Genomic DNA, 10,396 nt, shown 5'->3' on the forward strand with positions numbered 1-10,396 from the left:
ATGGGGTTTCTGCAATACTTAATTATAGAGCCAAAATGTCTGAAGGGAGCCCAGAAGGTGTAGTTCAATCTATGCCTGAACTAAACTTGCTCCTATTTTATTGCTAACACCTACAAATACAACACCACAGTGTATTTTAGTCTTCTAGTAATGGGGGACACTGGAGGGGGTAGGTCTACTTCCTGACTGATCCAACTCTTCAATGTTCACCTGTGGGTCCCAGTTTTGCCATTGGAGCAAAGAAAAGCAAGGCTAACCACTACACCATCATAGTCTGCCATAAAAATACAACCACAGCACATCTCTTCTTGCTCAGTCTCTACGCTTTCCTGCTTCTTCTTTTCTTTTCTGGTAGAGAAATTCCAAAATACTCAATTTGGCTCCCTGAACTGAACACAGTCCTGCACATAGGGTCTGACCATAGTAGGGTTTGTCCCATGCTAGGCCACCATTTCCTTTATTCTGGACATGATGATGTTCTTAGTTTAGTCTAGAGACATCCAAGTCATTTGTTTGTTTCATCACACTGTTAACTGAAATTGTGCTTTCCTTCCCCCCAAACCTCAGACCCTTGTTTGCCCTTCACATAAATAAATGTCTAACTGATTCTACCATTCTGTTCCACATGTGTGAAGTTGAGATGTTTAGTCCTTGCAGAACTTTCTCTCTACATATTGAGTCACAACTTTTTTGGTTGGAACCATCACTCCAGCAGCCAAGATGGTTTGAGAATTTTGATGAATTAATCAATAAATATCACTTATGCATCTACTAGGAAAGGGACACCTACTAAGAGAGTTAGTCAATGAATACTTATTGACTTTCATGTGCCCAGGACTGTACTAAATATTGGAGATACATGAGAAAGGCAAAAAGCACAGACAATGCCCTCGGGGAGCTCATAGTCTATTCTAGGGAAGACAACACAAAAATAATGATGTCCACATAAAACATAAGGAGTAGAAGGGGAAAGTAGTTTCAAAGAAGAAGGTTTAGAAGAGGGTGGGAACAGGGACAGACTTCCAGGAGAAGGTGGAATTTGAGACAAAGGAAGACTGGTGATGGAGATGAGAAGGGAGATCATCTTAGGCTTGGGGCACACTCATTGGAGCCATGCTGTGACAACTCAATTGAGATGACAGAAGCATTCCTGGGACCCAAGAATACTGGGAGATTCTTCAGACATATGTCAAAAGTGAGTTGTCCTGTGCTACAGGACAAGAAGAAATGGAGAGCACACAGGATTGCAGGCAGGATTCAAGGGCTGTCTTTTATTTTCTGTATACATTTCCCTGGTAAGTTCTCAGTTGTTTGGGTTTTCAATTGTCTTGAACATATTACAGAGATTAAGAACAGATCATCCAAACCAGACACAAACTTGGGAGTCTACTGAGTGCCAGTTTACTGGGAGATTGACACAGTGGTTTATCCATTTATACCTTATTAGTCCATTCAAGGTGATTCTCTCTGATATGTCTGTCACAAGTATATGTCTATATCTTTTATTGTTTTTATAAGCATACCAAGGATTTATTGATGCTATTTTTATGAACACAAAGTCTTATTTTTTTCAATAAAAAATGTTCAAACTCTGATTAAAATAATCTTAGAAAAAATAGGCAGGCCAAAACAATACATGTTCATTTTCAAGAGAACTTGGGTTCTTGTCAATGTTGTGCTCCCTCCAATGAGACAGATCCCAACTAACCCATGTCTGCCTTCTCATTCAGTTCTAGTCCACCGCCTTTGTAAAAAGGCCACAATGGGGCTATACTTAGTGTTGGAACCTTCCTCTGGATCTCTTGTTCTTGCAGGATGACCAAAGAAGCACCAGGGCTTCTCCTCTATGCTTAGCACATGACCCACCCACCTTTTTTCTTCAGTCCTGTGTTTCTCTGGTGATAGTCTTGGCCCTGCTCTTCCTACACAAGCCCTTTTTTGTCATCTGCCACAGTCTTCTTATGTTCCCCATTGTCCTTGGGGTGATCCACAGTTTAATACTTAGAAGACTTTGATATTCCATGACTGGTTGCTTGATGACAGTAAGAGATAATGATCTTATGATACACACATGCATACACAGATGCACATCATCTATGTTGGGGTTGGACTTAGTGGTTTTGAAGATTTCCTACAGTTCTAAATGTAGAGGTTTCTCTGATCCTTTGACATGCCCATTGTCTCATAGCCATTATGTATCCCAAGCTTCTTCAACTTTAATTCCTGCACTCTGATACATTGGCATAAATATGGAGATGAAACATATGTCTTTATGTCTGCAGTTCTGGGTCATAGCTTGAGGGTAGAGAAGAGTGGTCATGGTTGTGGAAGAGCAGGGATCCTACCTGAGTAAGAAGCAGAGGAAAGATTAGGAAGACAGTGACCAGACCTCTCCCAGGTTCACATTGAAAACTCACAGATCTCCATACTGAGTTGTGAAAGCATAAAAAGGACATAATAGATAGAACCTCAGTCCATACAATCCCCACCCCCAGTGGTGAGCAGAGTCCAACTTTAACATGAAGTCTATATTCAAGAAATGGACTATAAAAATGAGCAAAAAAAAAATCCCCAAACACAACAAATAAAAACCAGATCATAAAAGTTTCTATGATGACAGGGACGCTCATAACCCAAATTCAGAAGAAGACAACCATACTAAAACAGCTATTAGCAAAACCTTAAAGGAAAAAAGTCCAGATTGGACACAAGTCCAATAAGAATTCCTAGAAGAGCTGTAAAAAAGTTAAAAAAATAAACAAAAAATAAATTAAAAATCACATGAGAACAGATGAAAAATTGAGGGAAAAGAAATGAGAGCAATGCATGAAAATTATGAAAAAAAAGAATGAACATTTTGATAAAAGAAGCACAAAAATGCTGAAGGAAATAACTCCTAAAAACTTTAATTGGTCAAGTGGAAGCTAATGACTCCATGAGATATCAAGAAAAAATATAACAAAATCAAAAGACTGAAAAAAAGTTTGGAAACTCTCCATTAATGGTTACAAATCAATTATCTCAAATAGAGTGACATTTTTCATTGAACTCTTTCTTACAGATTGGCTGGTATTATTTTTCACAATTAGTCACACAAAAGAATAGTCCAGCATGGCATTGCAAAAAGCTGGAGAAGAACTCAAGATTCATCTAGTGCAATACATTCATTTTGCAGGTAAAGAAACTGAGGCCCACTAAGGAGGGATGATTTATTCAAAATCACATAGTATGAAAGCTGGAATTGGAATGGAGATCTTTTGGTTCTAAAACCCATACTGAACTGTTTTAGGTTGCTCTAAGGTCAGACTTCAGGGGAAGAGTGGTATATTAATTCTTTGGCATTGGGTAACATTCAAAGTCACGCCTTGGTTTAAAGGCTTTAAAAAAAATGCCCACTGTCTTATTGGCTTCTGTAGAATTAATGTGCAGATACTTCTTGACTACACTTTCCTGATGGACATTTTATAAAAACTGAACATGAATTACTAACTACCAGCCTCTCTATCTGGAAAGGTCCTCACTGCTTACAAATGTCAGGGAAAAGATTACACTGTACTTTCAATGTCTAAGATAAGGAACTAGAGCTCTAGAATCCCTTAATGCAACCCAAACATTTTACAGATTAGGACACTGAGATGGATAGAGATTAAGAGACTTGCCCAGGGTCACTAAGTGTTAGAGGCAAGATTTGAACTCCAGTCCTCAAGAACTAGTGATCTCTCCATTGTTTCACAGTGCTCACTTCAATTGAGCCATGATTTCAGTAATATGGAAATTCCTTCTATGGTGCAGCTCACAGACCATCCATCCTTTCTAATGCCAGACAACCCTAGTTCGTATCTTTTGAATATCTCACAAGTGGGATTGGGGATGCACTGGGTGCCTTTCCCTTTATTTCTTAAGATTACCTGCACACTATCCATAAGCAGAGGACAAACTGAGGGAGTAGAAACACCGAGGAAAAGCAACTGCCTGACTACAATGGCTGAGGGGACATGATTGAGGAGAGACTCTGAGTGAACACTCTGATGCAAATACTAACAACATGGCAATGGGTTCGAGTCAAGAACACATATGATACCAGTGGAATCACGCGTCGGCCACGGGGGGTGGGAGGGAGGAAAAGAAAATGATCTTTGTCTTTAATGAAAAATGCATGGAAATGATCAAATAAAATACTATAAAATTAAAAAAAAAAGATTACCTGCACACCATTGCAATGTATGCATGGTTCATCAGTCATTCTCTCCCTCTGTCTCTGTCTCTCTCTGACTGCTCTACCTCAGTTTTTTGTTGTTTTTAATATTATCTCTCCTACCTACTCATGAATACCAGCCTATTGCTATTTGTTCCCGCCGCCGTGTGCCATACTGTTGCCCTTTGCTTGACTCACAATCCAGTAGATCCTCCACTTCTATCATGGCAATCAAGGATTTGCAGGTAATTACCATAGTCCACTTCCTCCCATCTCCTTATACCTTGTATCAAATTGCCTTATGCTGATTTTGTATGTATTTACATATGGGTGCATTGCTTTCCCAGGAGAATGGAAGCTCCTTGAGGGCAGGGTCTGTTCGTGATCCTTTATCGTGTTATCGTGTTATCAGTGTCAGTTTAGAGATATAGATATGTAAAGTGCTTAATTAATGCTCACTGATTGACAAGGATCTTGACTGGTAGAGAGCCAGGGCATTCCTTTAGCCTATTCTTCCTAAATGTCCTTCCACAGGGGTGTACCACATTAGCAAGCTTCCTCTGGGACTAGAGAAGAGCTGGTCTCTGGTAGCAACCAAGTGACCTTAGATTACTCTTGGGGTTGTGATCCTCTGTGTGTGTGTGTGTGTGTGTGTGTGTGTGTGTGTTTTGTTTTTGGTTTCCTAGCTCCAGCTAGGTAGTGCTGCTTTGGATAGATTCCTGGACCTGGAGCTAGGAAGACCATTTCTAATCCTGCCTCATACCCTTGAGGGAATGAATGAGGCACTTTTTCAAGGGTTCCTATGTGGAAAGCATCCTTTTCATCTCTGGAAATATAATTAGAAAAATGAGATGGCCCCTGCTCTTAAAGAGGTCACATTAAGATAGAAGAGAGGGAGGATTGTTGGATTTTAGGACAGATGGACAGATCTGGTATTACTCCCTTTAATGTCCTTTCTAAAATGTCACATTAACTGTGTGTGTGACCCTGGATAAGTCACATAAGCTCTGTTGGCTTCAATTTCCCCACCTATTAAATATAAATAATAATAATAACTGCTTCTTAGGGTTATTGTGTGGGCTAAATGATAGAAGATTTGCAAAGTCCTTTGCAAGCCTTAAAGTGCTATCTAAATACTATTATTATCGATACTAGTAAGGAGAGTGGAAAAATGATAACAGTGCCCTAGTCGGGGTTTGTCAGGCCTATGGACCCAAATGACTTGCTGCAACAAGGTGGCTTCATCCCTAGAATCAATCAGGAGTCCAAGGACTGATTCTCCAGCAGCTTGGTCCCAGGTCCAGACCTTCTCTGAGGCTCAATTCAGTCCTTTGTAAAATACAGAAAAGGAGATGGGAAACAGCAGGCTGTGGTTCTTTTAGAGCTCAAATGTAGTGATTCCTGATTATCTCATAAGAACAGGGGAAGAGAAAAATCCAGAGAAAATAAGGATTTCACCTTTCTGGAAGAAGCTCAAGTCTTCAGAGAAAATCGACTCTCTGGCCCCCAAATTAAACAAACGTTCCCAGTCCTGTTTTCATTACCCCCAACTTGCAGAACAAGCCGATATTCATTTGAGACTGGATAAGCCTGTGGGGTGTTGGCTATTGTTCCCATCTATTTGAAGATAAGCAGAGTCCCACTGAAGCCCTCTATGCATCTTTCCTTATCTCATCTGTAATACAGCCCTGGGGATTTGCAGGAAAATAGCCTGTCGATGTCAACTTTGGACTTTCACCATAAGCATCCAACCCAGGGAACTATCAAGTTATCAGTCTTTACTACTGAAAACATAACACCAGTTTAAGTCTGGCTACTCCCAATGGTTCAGGTTACATGTGGGTAATATTGTGAGTGACTTGGAATACAGAGAGATTTTCGCCCAAAAGGCTCATTTAAATTGCCCACATTTATGGCCTGGATTGCTCTCTCTATGGGGTCAATCTTGGTATAAAAGCTTCCTTTGCAAAAAGGAAAGGGCCCTCCCATTTCTGAGGTCGGCCCAAATGTGAATCAAATACTCCCTCTTCCGAAGAACAATATTTGGAGAGTTTGTAGGCCCTTAAAGTGCTTTGGAAAATTCTTAATGGTGGCAGCTGAACAAATGGGACCTTATCTTCTCCTGAAATGCAGTTTTCATTCATCCCGTCAGTGATCCAATAAAGCAGATTAGAGGTAAGTCTTGGATTGGGGAAATCTCCTTTGAGATCATGAAATGAACCCCAACCTGCCTTGGTGGCCCGAGCTCCCAAGGGTAGCTGGGATCTGGCTGGCCCTTTCAAGAAGCATGGAGAACTCCTTTCATAGGCTCCAAGTGGATCTCCCATGGTAGAACACCCCTGGAGCCACCAGCCCTCTCTCTCTGTCTCTCTGTCTCTCTGTCTCTCTGTCTCTCTGTCTGTCTCTCTGTCTCTCTGTCTCTCTCTATCTCTCTATCTCTCTCTCTGTCTCTCTGTCTCTCTCTGTCTCTCTCTGTCTCTCTCTCTGTCTCTCTCTCTCTCTCTGTCTCTCTCTCTCTCTCTCTCTGTCTCTCTCTCTCTCTCTCTCTGTCTCTCTCTCTCTCTCTCTCTCTCTCTCTCTCTCTCTCTCTCTCTCTCTCTCTCTCTCTCTCTCTCTCTCTCTCTCTCTCTCTCTCTCTCTCTCTCTCTCTCTCTCTCTCTCTCTCTCTCTCTCATCTTCTCCGTAGTGCTGCTTCTCAGGCTCTTGGAAGCCTCTGCTTTTGAAATAATGGAGTCACAGAAGAGAGGCGTGTTTGCCCCGAATGGTCATTTTTCTTGAAACACTTAAATTATTTCTCTGCTACTGTCAGAAAAAGGTGAACCTGGAGCCAACCGACTGTTGATTTTGGAAAGATCGAGTTCAGCTCTGGGCCCCCCTCAGATGGAAAACCACACGCCTTGGAGACGTCTTTTTTCCTCATCCTAAAGCTAAATCAGAAGCCGAGTACAAAGACCAAACCAGCCTCTGTGGGCGCCTGAAAGGGTTAATGGGAATCTTCAAAGCCAGAGAGAAGAGCTCTCTGCATTGGGGTCCTTCTCTTATTTGGGGACTCTTGTATCCCACCCTGAAGGCCCTGCACGTGCCTCCTCCACCTTTGCTAGGATGCTACCTGCTTCCCTCATATATACCTTCCCATCTACCCTCCCTGTAAGCAATCCACCTCTGCCCTCCTCAGCTCCATGGTGTTTCCCTCAGAGCTGCTGCTGGCAGACGGGCCCCGGATGATCCTGGGGCACCATCGTGGGTGGGACATGCTTCCTCTCCACAGCCACCCCCTCTCTGTGTCTGACCTCTGATGAGTCAGGCAGACATGAGGCTCAGCCACCCCTTGATCCCATCACCCTGATGCCCCTTTTCCGGCCCCAGACAGACTCTCCTCCTTCTTGAAGGAGGACCCCAACATCAGGTTGTGTGCTGGAAGCTGCCCCCTTGGCTCTTTCTGTGCCAGGTAAACAACTCTGACTTAAGGCTCTGGGTTCTACACACCTGAACAAAAGAATGGTCCCATGTTCTTGGCAGCCAGGGCCAGGCTCGTCTCTTTTGAGAGCAGAGCTAGGAAGGTCACGCCTCTCCATGGAACTGCCCAGGGCCACAGGCACGAGCCAACGGGGCATCCTGTTAATTGTGGGAACCTGGCTCTGCTGCCAGAAAGGAGAAAACAGCCTTGGGTTCAGCCGGTGAATTCCATGGCAGGGAAGCCCAGGGGTGAAAGTGGACATTAATGCACTCATTGTGTGGGATGGCTTCCTAGGAAGAAGGAAGTAAACAGACCCAACCAGGGAGCTGAAGCAGTCCAGGGACTCTGAGAGCCTTGAGGGGGAAGGGTCACAGCCTTCTTGGAATGGGAGACACAGTAGGGAACATAGGACTGGAGCAGCATTTTACAGATGAGGAAACTGAGGCCCTGTGAGTGCAAAACAATTGTCCATTATCATCCAGGCAGCCAGCCTGCCTTTGAGGTGGCATTTCAGCCTCATTCCTCTGACTGGGCAATTTACTCCCCAGCTGATCTTGGGCAAGAGCTTTCTGTTTCTTCAGCTGTAAAAGGAGGAGGGGGTCCTGAACGATCCCACAGTTTACAAGCCAGAAGAGACCGTGGAGGTCTTCTAGCCACATTTCCCTTTTCCTACAGATTCATTCATGAGGCCCAGAGAATTTGCCTTTTCCCAAAGTTTCAGGGAGACCAAATGTCGGAGCTGGCACTCTCCTTTGTTCTTTCTGCTGATGCTTCCCATTGCCTATGTGACCTGGGACAACTCCCCTTATCTTTCGGGGCCTCACTTTTCTCATCTGTAAAATGGATGGGCTAGATGGATAAATCTCTCTCTAAGGCCTTTTTTTTTCAGCTCTAAGCCTGTGATTCCCAGCCCTAGTGGAGGGAGCCTTTGAGTGTGGATGGGCCGGATTATGAGCCTGGTTTACAGATCTGTGACTGACACCATAATCAAAGCTGTCCCCAGACCCAGGGCCCCTGTTAGCTCTGGATGGCAGGGAGCGCTCTGTGTCCCAGGTGACATCCTTATTCTGCAGAGAGCCCTCTGGGGTATGGACCGGGCGTTTGTTATGAGGATCCCAGGAGGCCTCGCACTGCAGTCTGGCCTGTGGCTGGTAGATGGTGCTGTCAGGTAACACGTCCTTGTTTTAAAAGAAAACATCCCTGATCCCGGCTCAAATGTCACCAAGCCTTCAGCCAGCTCTGGCGTCTCAGTGCCTGTCACGGATGTGCCAAATGTCTGAAAACTCTCCCAGGCAAAGCCCTCCAGGTAACTTTTAGGAACACTCCTCAGGTGACATCACAGAGGGAGGAGGGCCTCGGAACAGGCGGTCCCCTGCCCGGCAGGCTGCTTCCCAGCACTCAGCCAGGCTTTGCTTTCCCCTGGTTTCCCTTGTCTGTTTGAAGGGCAGCCCTCCTCCCCTACCCGGCCCCCCATTCTGGACGCTGGGGATGCATATTGTGGGTCTGGAGACTCCAGAGGTACCAAGAACGATGCCCGTCTTGTCTCTCGCTCCAGTGTTTTCTTTTTACATGGAACAATTCTGCTCTAGAGGTTGGAACCTGGAAAGTCATGGGTGGGAGGGGAGAAGAGAACATTTCTTAAAATAGGCCCCTACCTCAGCAAGCTGAAGATGGCCCGGTTCATTTGCTTTGGAGGCTCATGGCCATTGGTTAAAAAAAAATCCATCAAGGCAAAGGTGGCTGAAGGTTGTGGAGGAGTGAGCGAACCAGAGAAAGGAGAGGAACAAAACAAGCCAATATATCTTTCAGGCTCGTTTCTTTCCGAGTTCAGGCCAATCATCTTGGTGGCTCCGTCAACACTTGTTCAAAATACTTGACCATTGGGAAAATAGGGATTTTCCACATCTCCACAAGTTTATTTCTTAACAGACAGCTAGAGTCTTCGCAGGAGTTCATCACGGCTTACTCAAACCATCCAGAAGAAGCTTGGCCGAAATGACATGGAACTTCTGCCTTTTGAGAAAAAAACATGGCATCAGCCTTTGCCCCAGTGAACTCACTTCTGGGCCTCTCCCACAAGGAGGTCAAAGGTAGGAACAGAGACCCCAGGAAAGTCACTAAACTCTTTGTTCTTCTGGTAAACAATTCGAAACAAAGCAGGCAGCACATCCCCTGGACAAATTGTAGTGGAGTATTATCTCCCAGCAAGGAAAGGCTGATGTGAAGAATTCAGAGAAATGGGGAAAGTGTTGGGCCACCTCTTCTTCCAGGTGACTTCTTCCCAGAGCCTCTCTCTCCCTTCAAGGACTTCTCTGAAGAGAACCCTTGGATCTTCTCGGAAACTAGAAGCCAGAAGACCAAGACCTTTCTTCTCTCAAGCTCTTGCCAACTCTGCCCTTCATGCTGGCCTAGGAGTATTGGGTGATGAGTGAGTCTTCAGCAATGAGGAAAGTCGTACAAAAATGAACTTTGAGTTTGGGGTGACATGAAGAATTCAAAGAAGCACGGAAAGATTTGGATAAACTGAAGCGGAATGAAATAAGCAGAACCCGATGAACAACATAGAATAGAGATATACAACTTCTTTGGAAACACAAAGATATACATACACAGCATATACAATATATTCCCCAAGAGAAGCCAAACCAAAAAAGAAAAGGAAACCACATTCTGAATGAATGAAAACCCACCAATAATCCTGGAGAAAGAACTGATAACCCTTACCTGCTTGGGGAGCAGAAAGA

This window comes from Monodelphis domestica, chromosome 5 (assembly GCF_027887165.1).
Source record: "Monodelphis domestica isolate mMonDom1 chromosome 5, mMonDom1.pri, whole genome shotgun sequence".
NCBI lineage: Eukaryota > Metazoa > Chordata > Mammalia > Didelphimorphia > Didelphidae > Monodelphis > Monodelphis domestica.